Genomic DNA, 17846 nt, shown 5'->3' on the forward strand with positions numbered 1-17846 from the left:
GTTGTGGATTTCATGAAGAGAATAAAGGTTTGATGACTTGAAATGAATTTGTAGTTGTTGTGGGATTATTGAATGAGTTAAAGTGACACTAGTATGGTTTCTTACATTTGTATGAGTGATATTGCTAAAGTATAGATCGTTGGTGTAGTTTATGAATTTGGAAGTGAGACATTTGTTTGGAAGATTGTAAGTTGGGTTGTTATGATTGAATTTGAAAGAAGGAAATAGGTTGTTATTGTTCTTGTTAAGTTTGGAAGGTGTCGGGTGAAGTAGTGTGTTGATTGAGTCATTTTGAATGTTATGTGAATTGAATTGAATATAAATGAAATGTCGTTAAATGACAAAGGTTGTTAATGTTAGAATGCGTCTTGAATTGATTGTTGATGTTGTTGGTATGATTGATGATATTGTTGTTGATAGTTTGGCCAAGTTGAATTCTCGGATTGTTGATTGATGATTTGGGCCGAGTTAGATTCTCGGGGATGGTGTATGTACAGGGGAGATACTGCCGAAATTTTGGCAGATCATAAGTGAATTTACTTGAAAGATTAAGACAAGTATATGGTGATAAATCTAATGATTGCGTCAATGTCACGCCCCAAAACCCACCCTAGACGTGACCGGCATCCGACGTCATGAACAACATCGGAAGAACCTAAACGACATAATAATAATACTTGAACCCGCCAGGTTCAATATTCGCCTCCAACAATTTATAAATTAAATGTAACACATGAATTAAATCAGCGGAAGTCTTTATAAGCAATGGCCATCAACGTGGCAAACACCCATTAAATCGTACGAGACTTTTGACAATCTACCAACAATTCTGACAACTATCTATGGAGCTTCTAAGAGACATAACAATCGTCAAACTTCGGGACGCAGCCCGGAAATCTAGAATAATAAATGAAACGGAAAGTGTCCCACGAACAAGGATGTGGGCTCACCAAATCCACAGCAGTAGCAAGTCCTATTAAGCGTCGAAAGTATCACGAACCTGCTCTTCTTCGTTACCTAACATACCATCAAAAACAACAATGGTATGCCTGAGTACTTTTGTACTCAGTGAGTGCCTCGGGGACAACAAGTATTATGAAAATAAAATATAATAATATATAAAGAAATCAGTTCTGAAAAAGATAGCATAAAAACAGCCATTCCACTTTGTGATTCTCAATATCACTTGTTAAACAGTTTACAAATCCATTAATCAATATAGAAACAAGTATTCAACATGTGTATCTCCATAAGAATTATCAAAAATCGATTATGAAGTCTTTTGTTAAGTTACAACTTTTAATTATGCCTTTCAAATTGATCATGATTGTCAACAACGGTTCTATGAGAGATTACGAATATTACACATATACGAATATTTTACATACTGACACAAGCCCAAGAATCAATCACATCGAGGGAATGACCGTAGGGTTCCCTTGTCACAACTCACCACACCGAATTATAAAGTCTCGGTGACCACTCATCCTCCCGAATGGCTAGGCATAAACACACCGGGATATGAAATCCCCGGTAACCACTCATCCTCCCGAATGGCTAGGCACACTGCGCAATACACCGAAATATAGATTCACGGTGGCTACTCTTCCTCCCGAATAGCAAGGCCATTAATGCACCCCAGGTAGCGAACCCGGGAGTGGCCACTCCTCCTCCCGAATGGCAAGGCAATTAATACACTAGGATCTATAGTGGCTACTCCTCCTCCCGAATAGCAAGGCAAACAGAACAACAAAGTCCATAGCATAGAAGCCGATTCACCAATTGTCTCAAAGCAGTCATACCGTCAATAACATTTAAGTTCATTACACATATCGATCAACGAAAGGCATATCAATTTAACTCTTTACCATTTACCATGCCAAGAATTTCACTTACGAATTCTATATCACTACAAGCCACTCACAGGAAACAAGATAGAAAGCAAGCCACTCATAGGCAAACTAATCAATCAATCGATACTCCTGGTTAGGAAACCACGGAGGCTAATCGTCCTCTGGACAAACACAACTTTACCATACAGCTACAAAAACACAAACAAAAATACAAATAATGTCATATTACTAAATTATCAATTATGGCTTAGGGCCGAACCTCACTTCTCAAGTCATCATCCCAAATAGAGGCATTTCAAGTTACCACCGATTGAGAATCTTATTCAAATATCTTATTCAAATTTCAAGTTTAAGAAACCCATTTTACAACAAAACAAGTTGAAGGTCTAACCTTTAGAAGATTTAAGTTCAATCATCCAATAATGGGGAAAAGCGAGTTTCACAAAGTAGTATAGTTCGTGTAAGGTTCGATGCGGGCTTGACCCTACACACGCATGACCTTATCTAAAAGAAATCATCTTTGTAGTCAAATTATCATTACGGAGCATTATGCCATATTGAAAGGATAAGTTATTCCGACCAATGTTTGAAAACGTATAACTTCTTTACGAAAGATTTCCATGTCTTAAATCATCAATGAGAATATCATTACCAACCCTTAACCATCATTATTAAACATATCTTATAGAGGAAAACATTCATAATATCACATACATATATAGGGTTTGTTACAATCTAGGTTTAATGTGGGTTTGTCCCCTCACACACATTAACCACCATTTAAACATGAATTAGAGTTCAAGGAACATGAAAAGATTTCTTTTCCTTTCATTCATTAAAGGATCTTGAATAATATTTATACTTCCAAATTCAAGAACAACAACATCAACAGCAATCACAACAGTTATTTTATATCAATATCCAACTAATTCTATCCATTTAATCATACCAAAACAGCCCACAAATCATTTGATATCCAAAAATCATAACCGAGCTTTCAATGCCAATTTCTCTATTCTAACACGTCAAATCTATCAATGATAAGGGTAAGAACATTATTAAAATCTTAGACATACATTAGGGTTTTGTATGAGAAGTTCACCCTTTCTATTCAATAAAGAACCTTCAAGAAAAGAAGTCATGCATTCCAAAATAAGATTTTTCAAAAGAGACATACGAATCAAAATCAAAGAGTTTATAAAACAAATCTATCAAAAGAGTATGTTCAAAAGAGGCATACCTTAATTTGTTAAACAAGATTTAACAATTCACTTTTCTATTGAAGAACACCCAAAACCTAGCTTGAATCACTTTGGAAGGAAATATGTTGCAAACCCTTAATTGCTCCAAAACCTGAATTAAAGACTTGAATTTTGGAGAAGATTTCCCAAATCTTGATTCTTGAATCTTGAGATGGGTTTTCTTGAAAACCCTATATTAGGAATGATGATTTATTGTTTAGATTACAAGGATATATGTTAGAATTGAGTTGGAATAATTAGAATGGACTTACCTTGGTGTTCTTGATGTTGGAGGAGAGTAGGAGGTCGTTCTAGGGTTTGAAGGAATGAAAAATAATGAGTTGAACTGATATGGACGAATATATATTGTTCTGTGAAAGTGAAATTTACGACCTGAACACTGCTGGTCGTAAAGTCAGTTTACGGGCCGTAAATTGATTTACGGACCGTATTCTGCACTTTGGACTGCACTGTGTCGCTTCAGTAAAATGGCCATAACTCCTTGCACAGATGTCCGTTTGACCCCCGTAAGATACCTTTGGAAAGGTATTTCAATGCTATACAACTTTCATCAAGGAAGTTTTCCCAAATTCGAAATATGTTTTGAAATACGGGCCGTAAAGTGAAATACGGTCCGTATTTAACCATATGACCTCAAAATGTCAAATTCCAGAATGTTCAGAAATTCTTGGTTTCAGTTTACGGGCACTGTTCATGGTCGTAAATTGAAATACGGTCACTGTTCATGGGCGTAAACCACCATATCACAACTGAACAGAAAAATTTCAATTTCCACATTCTTTATCTGATGTTCTAAGTCTAGGATCGTGGTCAAAACTTTCGTTAAAGGTACGGGGTGTTACATTATCCCCCCCCCCCCTTAAGATCATTCGTCCTCGAATGAAAGTCGTGGCTTAAGATTCTTCACTAAACCTCAAATTTCAAATTTTCAAGAATTCTTCTAGCAAGGTGAAACATCCTTAGAGATAATATACGACTAACCATATAACGAATGCATCATTAAGGCCTAAACACAATTGCGAGATTTATACTTCACTCTAAACTTTCACAGGAAAACACATCCGAAAGGTTCAACACATACCTATAGTAGGGAATAATATTCAAGGTAACACGGCTTGAGTAATACCACAACAACTAGATAGAACTAAGCCCTTTTTGATTTCACCCCGCAAGTCTTAAGATACGACATAAGTCTACTCCGAATTTTTAACAATATCACTTTTTCACTCTATAACGGGTCCATCAGCAAATTCAAGCCTAACCATTTCTGATTGGCATCCAGAGTTTCATAACACTAGGAAAGCTAGTCCATCCCCAAAAATCACATCACAGTTCATCATTTCTAATTCAAACACATTAAAAGTAATCTCACAACCCTTAACTACAATGACACAGTCTCTATACATTATAAAAGCGATAATAAGCACGCAGGGGTATTCATAGAAAAAGGGTGTCAACCATTGTTCGACTTCCACACAAAATCAAGGGCAAGATTTTGAGTTATATAAGAAAGAGTCGAACTCGAATTGATCAGCTAATACGCTTCAAAAGAACATATAGTAAGAATACTTGTGGCCCCGACTTCAGGATCTTCTGCCGTATCCCTACGAATCAAACTATAAAGTCGATCCTGTCCCCTATTAGCGGTGTTAGAAACCGTTTTACCAGCCCTATTACCACGAGCATTAGGGGTGTTGTTAGCATTACCATCAGACGGATTATTCCTTTGGCCTGAAGAGTTATCCATTTCACGAATCCACTTCCTACAATATTTCTTGATATGACCCCTAATCCCACAATGGTGACAAACACGATCCTCCCATCTAAATGTTTGTCGGTTACTACCTTGCGAATATCTGTTCTGATCATTGTTCCTCTGACCTTGTCCACCAGATGGAACGCCTATATTAGACTAAGAACCAAACTGTTGAGGTGCATAATTTCCTTTTCGTTGCCCTCCATCATACGAACCAGTGAAACCACCCACAGATCGGGCCTTCTTACTTTGTTCCCTGTCTAGCCGCTCTTCTCCCTTCCAATTCTCTTGTTGCTCGGCAAACCCAACCAAGGAATTACCGTTCTTGACCCCAGCAGTGGTATGGTTAGTGACCCTGGTGGCTCGTCCGCCATGCGATGATTTAGAAGCACCATTGTTTCCCTGATTACCAGTCCTCGCAGGAGTTAAAGCCATTTCTGCGAGGCACGAATTATTGGACACATCAGAATGATCCTAAAGGAAGTTCAGGCTCTATAGCACAATCTAGAATAAAGAGGAGTGAGAAACACCTATAAAGGCCCTGGTAGTCTTTCGATCATGCAGGTGATCAGGCTGCACAAGGAAGACTCCACTAGACACAGCTCCACAGACACAGAAAACTCCTAGGACACATTTAAACCTAGGCTCTGATACCAAGCTTGTCACGCCCCAAAACCCACCCTAGACGTGACCGGCATCCGACGTCATGAACAACATCGGAAGAACCTAAACGACATAATAATAATACTTGAACCCGCCAGGTTCAATATTCGCCTCCAACAATTTATAAATTAAATGTAACACATGAATTAAATCAGCGGAAGTCTTTATAAGCAATGGCCATCAACGTGGCAAACACCCATTAAATCGTACGAGACTTTTGACAATCTACCAACAATTCTGACAACTATCTATGGAGCTTCTAAGAGACATAACAATCGTCAAACTTCGGGACGCAGCTCGGAAATCTAGAATAATAAATGAAACGGAAAGTGTCCCACGAACAAGGATGTGGGCTCACCAAATCCACAGCAGTAGCAAGTCCTATTAAGCGTCGAAAGTATCACGAACCTGCTCTTCTTCGTTACCTAACATACCATAAAAAACAACAATGGTATGCTTGAGTACTTTTGTACTCAGTGAGTGCCTCGGGGACAACAAGTATTATGAAAATAAAATATAATAATATATAAAGAAATCAGTTCTGAAAAAGATAGCATAAAAACAGCCATTCCACTTTGTGATTCTCAATATCACTTGTTAAACAGTTTACAAATCCATTAATCAATATAGAAACAAGTATTCAACATGTGTATCTCCATAAGAATTATCAAAAATCGATTATGAAGTCTTTTGTTAAGTTACAACTTTTAATTATGCCTTTCAAATTGATCATGATTGTCAACAACGGTTCCATGAGAGATTACGAATATTACACATATACGAATATTTTACATACTGACACAAGCCCAAGAATCAATCACATCGAGGGAATGACCGTAGGGTTCCCTTGTCACAACTCACCACACCGAATTATAAAGTCTCGGTGACCACTCATCCTCCCGAATGGCTAGGCATAAACACACCGGGATATGAAATCCCCGATAACCACTCATCCTCCCGAATGGCTAGGCACACTGCGCAATACACCGAAATATAGATTCACGGTGGCTACTCTTCCTCCCGAATAGCAAGGCCATTAATGCACCCCAGGTAGCGAACCCGGGAGTGGCCACTCCTCCTCCCGAATGGCAAGGCAATTAATACACTAGGATCCATAGTGGCTACTCCTCCTCCCGAATAGCAAGGCAAACAGAACAACAAAGTCCATCGCATAGAAGCCGATTCACCAATTGTCTCAAAGCAGTCATACCGTCAATAACATTTAAGTTCATTACACATATCGATCAACGAAAGGCATATCAATTTAACTCTTTACCATTTACCATGCCAAGAATTTCACTTACGAATTCTATATCACTACAAGCCACTCACAGGAAACAAGATAGAAAGCAAGCCACTCATAGGCAAACTAATCAATCAATCGATACTCCTGGTTAGGAAACCACGGAGGCTAATCATCCTCTGGACAAACACAACTTTACCATACAGCTACAAAAACACAAACAAAAATACAAATAATGTCATATTACTAAATTATCAATTATGGCTTAGGGCCGAACCTCACTTCTCAAGTCATCATCCCAAATAGAGGCATTTCAAGTTACCACCGATTGAGAATCTTATTCAAATATCTTATTCAAATTTCAAGTTTAAGAAACCCATTTTACAACAAAACAAGTTGAAGGTCTAACCTTTAGAAGATTTAAGTTCAATCATCCAATAATGGGGAAAAGCGAGTTTCACAAAGTAGTATAGTTCGTGTAAGGTTCGATGCGGGCTTGACCCTACACACGCATGACCTTGTCTAAAAGAAATCATCTTTGTAGTCAAATTATCATTACGGAGCATTATGCCATATTGAAAGGATAAGTTATTCCGACCAATGTTTGAAAACGTATAACTTCTTTACGAAAGATTTCCATGTCTTAAATCATCAATGAGAATATCATTACCAACCCTTAACCATCATTATTAAACATATCTTATAGAGGAAAACATTCATAATATCACATACATATATAGGGTTTGTTACAATCTAGGTTTAATGTGGGTTTGTCCCCTCACACACATTAACCACCATTTAAACATGAATTAGAGTTCAAGGAACATGAAAAGATTTCTTTTCCTTTCATTCATTAAAGGATCTTGAATAATATTTATACTTCCAAATTCAAGAACAACAACATTAACAACAATCACAACAATTATTTTATATCAATATCCAACTAATTCTATCCATTTAATCATACCAAAACAGCCCACAAATCATTTGATATCCAAAAATCATAACCGAGCTTTCAATGCCATTTTCTCTATTCTAACCCGTCAAATCTATCAATGATAAGGGTAAGAACATTATTAAAATCTTAGACATACATTAGGGTTTTGTATGAGAAGTTCACCCTTTCTATTCAATAAAGAACCTTCAAGAAAAGAAGTCATGCATTCCAAAATAAGATTTTTCAAAAGAGACATACGAATCAAAATCAAAGAGTTTATAAAAAAAATCGATCAAAAGAGTATGTTCAAAAGAGGCATACCTTAATTTGTTAAACAAGATTTAACAATTCACTTTTCTATTGAAGAACACCCAAAACCTAGCTTGAATCACTTTGGAAGGAAATATGTTGCAAACCCTTAATTGCTCCAAAACCTGAATTAAAGACTTGAATTTTGGAGAAGATTTCCCAAATCTTGATTCTTGAATCTTGAGATGGGTTTTCTTGAAAACCCTATATTAGGAATGATGATTTATTGTTTAGATTACAAGGATATATGTTAGAATTGAGTTGGAATAATTAGAATGGACTTACCTTGGTGTTCTTGATGTTGGAGGAGAGTAGGAGGTCGTTCTAGGGTTTGAAGGAATGAAAAATAATGAGTTGAACTGATATGGACGAATATATATTGTTCTGTGAAAGTAAAATTTACGACCTGAACACTACTGGTCGTAAAGTCAGTTTACGGGCCGTAAATTGATTTACAGACCGTATTCTGCACTTTGGACTGCACTGTGTCGCTTCCGTAAAATGGCCATAACTCCTTGCACAGATGTCCGTTTGACCCCCGTAAGATACCGTTGGAAAGGTATTTCAATGCTCTACAACTTTCATCAAAAACGTTTTCCCAAATTCGAAATACATTTTGAAATAAGGGCCGTAAAGTGAAATACGGTCCGTATTTAACCATATGACCTCAAAATGTCAAATTCCAGAATGTTCAGAAATTCTTGGTTTCAGTTTACGGGTACTGTTCATGGTCGTAAATTGAAATACGGTCACTGTTCATGGGCGTAAACCACCATATCACAACTGAACAGAAAAATTTCAATTTCCACATTCTTTATCTGATGTTCTAAGTCTAGGATCGTGGTCAAAACTTTCGTTAAAGGTACGGGGTGTTACAGTCAATCTTCTTGAATGTAGACTAGCGATAGCGAGCTTGGACAATTAAGCGTAGCTAATAGGACGTGGAGCAGGTATGTTAAGGCTCGTCCCTTTCTTTCAAAGGCATGATTCCTACGTTACGAAATTTATAAATGTTTCCATATCTTCCTTGTCTTCAAAAGTTGGAAGTCTATGGTCCCAAGGCAATGATTGTGTTCCCGATAACCCGTCAATGTTTTCCAAAATGTCCATATCTTTTCAAAACAAAGGTTTATGGTATTGTAAACTTTTATGACAAAAACGATGGATATGTTTTACAATGACATTGATGATGTCGAGCATGAGACTATTTCTATGATGACTATGATAAGAATGATTTCATGTTCGAAAGGTACTTGATGTGATTATTTCTTTGATTTTCCAAAAATAGCTTCTGAAAAGTTCATGGAAGGTTCTGTACTTCAAACGCTCATAACTTTCTTATACTGAATCGGATCGACCCGAAACTTGTTTCTGAGTCTTCAGGTGTCGGTTTATGTACGCTTTTATTCGTTGTCAGTCTCATCTTATAATAATTGTTCCTTCAAGGTGAGACAAAGCGACCACGGTTATTCCATAATGTAATCGGAGGTTACCGACCTTACGTCACTCCGATGGATACATGACTTTCTTTGGGCTCTCATGCATGCTGTTATATGATATATGTATATGACACATGGACATGACATATGTATATGTATATGGGGAATATGGGGAAAAGGGACATATGTATATGTATATGGGGAATATGGGGAAAAGGGACATATGTTGCGCTATAGACGCGTTGCCACCTGGTCAGCTGGCGTAATTTATCATCCCGGACGCGGGATATATGTGGGGGAGCCGACTTTGTTCGGCGCTATGTGGGGGAGCCGACGTTGTTCGGCGCTATGACATGTTCTATTTTCTATGTATATGAAAAAGAAATGTTTTCAAAGGAAAGATAAGCATGCATGGCATCCGCCCTAAGAGGCACTCGGATGTACAGGTTACTCTTTTATCTCATGATATGTTCTATATTTCCATTCTATTACTATTCATATTTATATCCCTTACTATGTTACTATTTATGCCTTACATACTCAGTATATTGCTCGTACTGACCCCCTTTTTTTCGGGGGCTGCGTTTCATGTCACGCAGGTACACCTAGATGAGTAGAAGCTATGATAGAAGACGTTCCAGCGGAGTTGGCAAGCTCCATTTGCTCTGGAGTGTTGCCGGGTCAGGGTACTATACTATGATGTCTTGTTCGAAGTTAGAGACTTTGCAGACAGAGTCGTGGGTATAGAATGTTGGTTCTGTAAGCGGCTCCATCAGCCGATGTGTCTTTATGTGTATGTTATAATGTCTATATGATTGCAGATCTTGTTTGATTTGAGAGCAATAGAAAGAAAGTTTCTGAAAGCTTCACTATGTATTTCATGATTATTTGATTTAGAAGTCCAAAGATGTTATGCATGTAATAAGAGTCAGCGGGTTCGCTCGGCTCCGAATATGGGGTCGGGTGCCCATCACACCCTAGTAAAGTCGGGGTGTGACATTACTACTAGTCACCAATGCCCTGCATGGACAAAATAACAATAACAATATCATCTAATTCCTTTATTTCCTAACGACATCAATATATGATAACTATGCTTCTAACTTATAACATCAACTACTAAACATCCAGTCTAGAATCATTTCATGTTATTTGGAACATTTATCAATTCCAATACCAATTTATGATTCAATATTAAATAACAGAGGACATGATTATGCACATCATGCGGGAACTCCTCATCAATAAAACATAATAAGCCAAGTACCGAACAACTAGTCTTTCAAGCCACATAAAATCCACCAATACGCAAAGAAACACCAACACGCGAACCTAGTGAATTTACAAGCCACAAGCCCGAACACATAATCCACCTAACAGTACCAACCTAAGATTTCCATCCCAAACTCTGAAATCCTATACATGCATTCTCTATTTTATCTAATACACGAATTATGCAAGTCTAATCGAAGTGTACTAAGAAAGGAAGTCGTAACCTACCTCAAGCCGAATAGGCGTGCGAATATCCACTTGGATTCTATCTTCCTTCTTCGTAGGGAATTTGTAGATCCAAGAGGTCTAAGAACAATGGATACATTCGAGTAAGCAACAATTGAAGAAATCAGTCATAGGGGTAAAATCGTCATTTCTAAAATAATCATTCTACATTCTTGATTATTGCTATTTTACTGCTTTTATGGAAAACAAGGTTTACCTAAGTCAAACTTACCTTAATCATTCGCATGAGACACTATTTACAACTTAGCAACTTAACCCATTTGAGAAATAGCAAGGATTTGGGCTTAGAATTAGTTATTAAACTAATTCTTGCAATAAGGAAGCCATCTTAGAGCTACTAGTTATTCTAGGACAATCATAACTACAATTCCCCAAAGGGTCACATAAGAATTTTGAAGAAAGAATCTTCATTTAAAGCTTTGCCATAATCAAAATTGGTGTAAGAAGGAAAGGGGAAATTAAAGGAGAAGAAATGAGTGATTTAAGGACATTACCTTCCAACCATTCTAGTCTTAAGGAGCTGAAAATATCTCCAGATGGCGGTTGCAACTTGGGAAAATAATTGCCAGGTCAAGTCAATAAATGGGGTTTTAAATAGGTCAATCACTGGTTGTCATAGCGCTTCAGCGGTCGGTCTACCGCTTCAGCGGTACCGCTTTGGCATCCTCTAGACCGCTTCAGCGGTCTGAAGAAACCTTTCCCACCTTCGCTTCAGCGGGGAAGTGGTCGCTGGGGCGTGACCGTTGTGACGGTCAGCTTGGTGCTGGGGCAGCTTGACTGGGTCCAAGTCCCAAAATTTGATATTTTAATTCCTATCCGCACAACTGGTCCAGTTAGCCTAAATGTTCACCGGGAATACATATCAAACCGAAGAAGTCTAGGATGTTAAATTTTCAAACCTTTCGGGATTTAAGGTAACGACTAAACGGGTCGTTACAGATCGTCAACTTGTCTACCTGAACCTGCGGGCATGAAATGCAGTGCCCCCAGAAAGGGATGTCAGTACGAACAAAGTACTGAGTATGTAAGGTATGAAAGTAACATTAAAGAGACATAAAAATACATAGGGTAAAATGAATGCAACCTGTATGTTTGAACTACCTCTTAGGGCCAATGATATGCAAAAATACGGTGCATGCTTCACCTCAAACATTTCGTGGTGATGTGCTGTGAATGGATTAACGTGAGCTTAAGGAGAACATGGAGTCCATATGACCTTAAGGAGAGTGCTTGATAGACTTAGAGTGCGTACTACAAGATCTTAAAGCTATGTGAATCCGTGAATCTAAGATCGTTAAAGAAAGTGAAGTATAAGTTGTGTTCGGGAAGGTTTTGTAGCAACCAAGCTAATGTTGATATAGTAATGTTTTGAGGAGGAGCTATAAGGCTCCCTAGATAGTTAATGAAGTATTATACAAGTGCCAAGAAGGTTCCACAAGGTTTGGAAGTCAAACGAAACAACGAGAGCAATTTCGAAAAAAATGTGAGTTATACGACCACTTATACGGTCCGTATAAGGGTCCGTATAACCTGTCCACAGAAGGGTCACTCACTGGTGGTATTATAAGGTCACTTATACGGACCGTATAAGTGTCCGTATAAACCATGTCAGGCAACTTTTATTTATTTATAAAAAAGGACCCAAGTTCTAATTTCTCATTTCATTTTCTCCATCACTCTTGAAACCTCTAGAATATTCCATACACCATATTAACAAATATCCAAGATAAATTAAAGATTAAACACCAAGAATTAGTAGACCCAAGTGTATGGGTGCTCACTAGGGTTGTGGAAGTCAAGGTTTCCTTTGGAATTGAAGTTGGGGTTTTCTCAAGTGAAGTATCTTCATCCAAAGATCATTCCTATATAATTAAAGGTGAGTTTTACATCTATCTCATGTTATTAGAAGTATTGAATGGTTGAAAGACTTGGATTAGAGAAAAAAGTAGAATATGAGCTCAAATATGGAAGTAATGGTATTTTGAGTAGTAAGTTAATTTGAGTTATGATTCTTAGTATGAGATGAGTATAATCTTGTTATAAATGATGCTAATGTCTTTGAGGAAGTATTATGTGAAGAATGAGTATGGTGTTGTATTGTAGTCATGGTTATAGATGACTTTGAAAGTGAATTTGAGAAGTGAACAATGTTTAACTTGAGAAATCTATTGATTATGATATTATGGGAGTTCCTATTGCTATTTTGGAGTTGTTATTATATGGAGAAACTTGTTGAAAGAAAGGAAATGCTGCCCAATTTTCATTAGCTCTTGGTCGCTTTAGATTAGACTTAAGCATGTTTTTAATGATTTAACTTAGTACGAATTCTCTTGAATGTAGAGTTGTAAGCTTGGAAGGAGAGCGTTTAGTCGTTAAGAAGACATAAAGGTATGTGAGGCTAGTCCCTTTCTTTCAAAAAGGCATGACTCTTATATCACCATCTCTTATATGCTTCCATGACCTTCTCACAAGCTGAAAGTTTATGATTCTTAAAAGTTTCTTATGAGCTAAAGATGATGATGATGATGATGCTATTATGAACTTGATGGTCTTATTCCTATGATCCCATTGATGTCATTTCTTGTTGAAGTCTCACCTCATGATATTAGCTTCTTTAAGGTGAGACATAGCAGTGATGATTATTCCATAATGTGATCGGAGGTTACCGACCTTACGTCACTTCGATAGAGTTATAGCTTTCACTTGGGCTCTCATGCATACTTTATGTTATGTATAAGTATGATTACACCGTGCCTAGTTGACCAGGCAGACACCACTACGATGGCCGTAGTGGGCGGCTATAATAATACTTACACCGTGCCTAGTTGGCCGGGCAGACACCACTAGTGGGCGGCATGAGATGGTTTCCCCGGACACGGGAGGCCCGGATGCGGGCTAATGATGATCACATTGTACCTATATGGTCGGGCAACTTATATATGTATATATATCTATGATATGATATTATTTTTAATATAAAAGCAAGCATACATGATTCCTCCTTAAGAGGCAATGAAGTACAGGTTTACTCTTCATCTTATTGTCACTACCCAGCCCCGTGGGCCGCGACTGGCACCCTACCTGGGTACCCAGACCAAACCACAAATTCATTTACCAAATCCGAGCATATTCCAAAAATTCATAAAAGTCATATCAAACAGAATTTATATCAAAATATGTCTTAAGCGGTCGCACAAATCAAAATGTCATATCGAATCCAAACTGAGCGGCGGAATAGACATCGCCGGTCAAAAGTGCAAAAATAAGCATAAGGGCCATTTAGGGCCATCATAACAAACGGACCGCTTTAAGACCAGAAAACAAAATCAAACAAACATATATAGGACCCTCGCCCCACATATATGACTACAGGCCTCTACGAATTCAAAACAAAGACATATGGCGAGACAGGGCCCCGCCGTACCCAAATAGTCAAATGCACAGAGTATATACATAGCACAAGAAGTTTGTACCAAAAGTGGACTCCGGATCAGAGGGAGTACTCCAAGATAGCAGAAAGTGAAGCCTACAGTGGAGGATCACCAATGTCTGTACCTGCGGGCATGAAACGCAGCCCCCGAAGAAAGGGGGTCAGTACGAAATATGTACTGAGTATGTAAAACACGGAGTACAAAAATATGGGCCAAACTAAAAGCAAATCAGATAACAAAGTGGAGTACAAATCGGTATGTCAAAATCCGTATCAAATCATATACATATACATAATGCAGACGAAATCATGCAAACGCTCAAGAACGTGGTCGCCACTCCGACGCTGGCGCCACACACAGCATAACACCAGAAGGTTTCAAATCTCCGTACATCCCCGAACACAAACATATGGGAGCGTATCGCATCACCAGCCATATCACAGCATAACTCCAAGCGGAATCCCGGCCCTATGGCGAGGTCTCGGGAATCGGAACACAGCATACGGCCGAATTATCATAGGGCGCACGAATCATAACCGGCCCGGGAACCGGTGAACGAAGTCATAATAGGGCACGAGCGGAGTCGTGAGCAAACAAATGGAATTTATATTTCAAAATAGCCTTTCAAAACATAATGAGTTCATATATCCTTTCATAAACCAAAATAGTCAAATCGTTAGTTGGTACGAATGTTCATTTCACAAAACGTTTCCAAAGTGGTGCATATAGCTCAATAGCGTAATTTAACATATCGTAGTAATCGAAGCATATCTCATAGAGGAACGTTTCGAGATCAAAGGGTTCATATCAAACTTCATTCAAAAGGAGAGCCCGATAGGACAAATAGGGCGTCTCGGGGTTAGCGGGCCCACCTCTGGTCAAATCGAGGTGGCGAACATAATTTACGAACATTTAGAGGAAAAATGGTCATACATAATGATTTTCAAGGTAACCCGATCACATTTCGATAGGTTTCGGGCATTGGGTCGCATTCTAGCCAAAATAGAGCCTTTAGGCTTCAATCGAATTGAATGAATAGTAGTCGTTTTATAGATCGGGTTTCGAGGAGCAGAATTGCTCCGAAAGTTCCGATATTCACCTAACATACTAAGATATGCCAAACGAAGAAGTGGGAAGCTATACATACCTTATAGACGTCTTATGCTCTCCCAAAAATCAAATCCCGTTTCGTCCGAAATCTGCAAATGGTCAAAGTTACCAATTTGAGATTCTTAGGCTTAAAGTTCCATTAACTTGATTTTTGTCTACCGAACTTTCGGCAGCATTTCCCCTATAAATCTAACATCCCCGAGACTTAGCTCGGCTCCAAATACACCAACAACAACAACCCAAACATCACAAACAACATAAATCACAATCAAATCATTCTAACTTCAAAGTTCTACCTTACTACACAAGTTGACAATCTTTCATTCAAACTTCACAATTCCAAATCTATATCCACATTATTGTATTCATTCACTCATTCAAGATTATGCAATCACATCCCAAATATATTCCAAACCATATACAAAATTTCCCAAAATTCATTACTTTCCATATTTCTTTCTAAACATCAAAACTTACAACGAACGTTCTAACTTGCGTCGTTTCATTCCGAATTCACTAACATCAACCATAAGTCATATTTAAAGTCTTTAGTATCATAAATATACAATGATATACACAAATATACCAAAGGTGTATACTTTCCGATAATGTTCTGAAATCCTTTTCCAACGCCAATTCAATTCATTAATCAATCATTTACGTTATAAAGGTCACAACGACGCAACTAACAAACTAAATAGAATGCAATTCGCCTTCCCTTCCAACTAATATGGCTCACGGCCAAACACACCCTTCTCACACACACACGCCATGCACAAACACAACACCATTCCTTAATCTTCATGCAACATCAATCACTATAACATATAAACCCATTTCATAACACAAAACATAGATTTCTCACCTTTTTCTTGAAATTCCGATTTGCCGCAAACGTGGTTCTTGTGCCAAACAAATTGTACCCCGTTGAAGAGGGTCTTGAGTACTTCACAACTATGTAGAAACTAAGATTTTTGGATTAGAATCAAAGGCTTGGGAATTTATTTTTTTTTCCTTTTCTCCTATTCGGCCGAGAACCCCTTCTTGGGTGTTCTTCAATTTTTCTTTGTGTTTATCTTGGTTTTCTTGAAAATTCAAAAGGAGCATAAGGATATATATCCAATTATTGGTCATGTGCATAGCACATGATCATTAAGAAGGGGCTTGGGCCTTGGCTATGGCCGGCCACCCCATCAAACTTTGGGCCTCATTTTGTTTTATATTTTCTTGGCCCAATTCATAAAACGTCCCGTTTTGTAATTCCCGAAACTAATTTCCGAAATTCCAAATTTACCCTCGGCCTTCCCCAATGTCCTACCATCAATGATTTCATAACCAACATAGCCATATTCACTAAAATCACAATATTTCCTCATAAAGCACAAATCTTAATTATTTCTCGATTTCCACTTATACGAAAACACGGGACATAACATTCTCCCCCCCTTAAGAACATTCGTCCCCGAATGTTAAGTAAATCTTATGAAGGCTCACAAACATAACGGGAAAACCATTTTTATAAATAACACACATGGTCCATCCGTTCATTAATACAACAATTTCAAAAATCTAGATTACAAGAGGCGTTGGGAATAAATGGGGGTATTTCTTCTTCATCTCATCCTCCGCCTCCCAAGTCATCTCTTCTCGGTTACTGTTGCGCCACAGAACTTTGACAGAAGGCACCTCCTTAGTGCGCAATCTCCTTACCTGACGATCCAGAATAGATACAGGCTACTCGTCATAAGATAACTGCTCCGCTACCTGAAGGTCATCCACTGGAAATATCCTGGAAGGGTCACCAATGCATTTCCGCAACATAGACACATGAAATACCGGGTGTACGGCCTCCAAGTCGGACGGCAAGTCTAGCTCGTAGGTGACTGCGCCTATCCTCCAAAAAATCTGATATGGCCCAATGTACCGCGGGCTCAACTTACCCTTCTTACCAAATCTCATAACACCCTTCATGGGCGACACCTTCAGGAATACCCAGTCGCCAATCTGGAACTCTAACGGTCGACGTCGTCTATCAGCATAAGCTTTCTGTCGACTCTGAGCAGCCAATAGCCGTTCCTGAATAAGCTTTACCTTATCTACAGCTTCCTGGATCACATCTGGCCCAATCAACTTAGTCTCGCCGACGTCAAACCAGCCAATAGGAGATCTGCATCTCCTGCCATAAAGGGCCTCGTACGGAGCCATCTGAATGCTGGAGTGATAACTGTTATTATAGGCAAACTCGATAAGCGGCAAATGATCATCCCAGCTGCCCCTGAAATCAATAACGCAGGCCCGCAACATATCCTCGAGCGTCTGAATAGT

General features: G+C 38.4%; 2 long non-coding RNA genes across 2 annotated transcripts; both read right to left on the reverse strand.

Annotated features, from left to right (window-relative positions):
• Positions 1–816: 816 nt before the first annotated feature.
• Positions 817–3941, reverse strand: LOC132633879 (uncharacterized). The gene is made up of 3 exons (XR_009579904.1): positions 3367–3941; positions 3094–3285; positions 817–1017 (listed from the first exon to the last, which is right to left on the reverse strand). It is a non-coding gene; the product is annotated as an uncharacterized LOC132633879 (long non-coding RNA).
• A 1891-nt stretch (positions 3942–5832) lies between these two features.
• Positions 5833–8416, reverse strand: LOC132633880 (uncharacterized). Its single transcript, XR_009579905.1, has 3 exons — positions 8309–8416; positions 8036–8227; positions 5833–5959 (listed from the first exon to the last, which is right to left on the reverse strand). It is a non-coding gene; the product is annotated as an uncharacterized LOC132633880 (long non-coding RNA).
• Positions 8417–17846: the final 9430 nt, after the last annotated feature.

The sequence above is a fragment of the Lycium barbarum genome, chromosome 3 (genome assembly GCF_019175385.1).
Source record: "Lycium barbarum isolate Lr01 chromosome 3, ASM1917538v2, whole genome shotgun sequence".
NCBI classification, from domain to species: domain Eukaryota; kingdom Viridiplantae; phylum Streptophyta; class Magnoliopsida; order Solanales; family Solanaceae; genus Lycium; species Lycium barbarum.